The sequence below is a fragment of the Chiloscyllium plagiosum genome, unplaced genomic scaffold (assembly GCF_004010195.1).
Source record: "Chiloscyllium plagiosum isolate BGI_BamShark_2017 unplaced genomic scaffold, ASM401019v2 scaf_89184, whole genome shotgun sequence".
Taxonomy (NCBI): Eukaryota; Metazoa; Chordata; class Chondrichthyes; order Orectolobiformes; family Hemiscylliidae; genus Chiloscyllium; species Chiloscyllium plagiosum.
Window position 1 is genome coordinate 9295 of NW_025206073.1, and position 1797 is coordinate 11091.

Here is a 1797-nt window from a genome sequence, read left to right on the forward strand (position 1 = left end):
GCTGTTAAGGCCAGTATTGTTGTCCATCCTTCATTGCACTTGGGAAGGTGATAGTGAGCCATTTCCTCAAACATCTGTAGTTTATCTGCTACAGGTACAACCACAATGCTGACAGGAAAGGAGTACCTGGGATTTTGATCCTATAGCAGTAAAGGAATGGTATATTGTTAAGTCAGGATGTTGTATGGCTTGGAGAGGAATTTACAAATAATGTGTTACCATGTTATCTACTGTCTGTATCCTTTTAGGTGGTAGAGGTCACAGGCTTTGAAGATGCTGTTAAACGAATTGAGTGAGTTCCCGCAGTGCATCATATAGTGCACATAGCTCTCACTGTTTATTGGTGAAGGACGTGAATGTATAGATTGGTGAATGTGATGCTGATCAAGCAGGTTGCTACATTCTATTTGATGTTATGTTTCTAGGGCATGTACTGGGGAGACAGGAAGTGAGTTACTTAGTGAAGAACTTTCAGCTTCTGACCTGGTTTTGTTGACACAGTATTGTTTAGCTGATCCGGTTCAGTTTCAGGTCGAGGGTAACTCTAATGTGTTGATTGTGAGGGAAGCAGTGATGATAATACCACTTCATATCAAAAGGATTGCAAGAGATGGTCAATGCTTGGTAGGTATGGTGTGCATGCCATCCATGCTGCCGTAACACTGTAGTCACATATGTCATACAAGTTGTGGGCAGAAGATTTCCTTCTTCATAGTCCCTCCATGAATTAGTTGGGTTTATATGGCTGCTCAACATCTTTGTGGACACTTTTACTGACACTAACCTTTTATTTCCTGATTTTTCTTTTAAAATACCCTTATTAATTTTGTGAGCATAAGCAATATCTTGTTGAAATAAATTTCTCTAAATTGAGTATGACAAGCACGGGAGGGGCATTAAAGTTATAAAATATTAGGAAGAATTTGCTGTTTAACAAAAGTTAGTGAGGAAAGACCTAAAGAGAGAGCTACGAAGAGCCAGGAGGAAACATGAAAAATCACTGGCAGATGGGATCAAGGAAAACCATACAGCTTTCTATAAGTATATCAGGAAGAATAGAATGACGGGAAAGATCAGGGCCAATCAAGGATAGTTGTGGGATGTTGTGCATGGAGTCCGAGGAAATGGGGAAGCACTAAATGAATATTGTTAGTATTCACACCGGAAAAAGATAGTGTTGTCGAGAAGAATACTGCGATGCAGGCTATTAGACGAGACTGGGTTGAGGTTCATAAGGAGGTGTTAGCAATTCGGAAAAGTGCGAAAATAGATCAGGCCTCTAGGCTGGATGGGATTAATCTGAGGATTCTCTGGGAAGCCAGGGAGGAGATTGCAGAACCTTGAGATTTGATCTTTATGTTGTCATTGTCTACAGGAATAGTGCCAGAAGACTGGAGGATAACAAATGTCGTCCCCTTGTTCAAGAAGGGGAGTAAAATCAACTCTGGTATTATAAATGACTGAACCTTATTCGGTTGTTTTAAAACCAGTTGCTTTTCAAAGTTCAATTCTTAACTTCAGCTCATAGTTCCAAACCAAAACTGAGAAAAATATAGTGATGGTCTCAACAAGTTGCTGATTTTTGTTGGCAGAGGTTTTACTAATCACGTAGTGTCAGGCAGTGTCATGCAGACTTGGAATGTTACGTTATTTGCTGTTGGACCCACTACAGATTTGCCAGATTCTGTATTCTCTCAACCCAGGCACACTTTCCAACTTTATTCCTGATGAAGGGCTTTTGCCTGAAACGTCGATTTCGAAGCTCCTTGGATACTGGCTGAACTGCTGTGCTCTTCC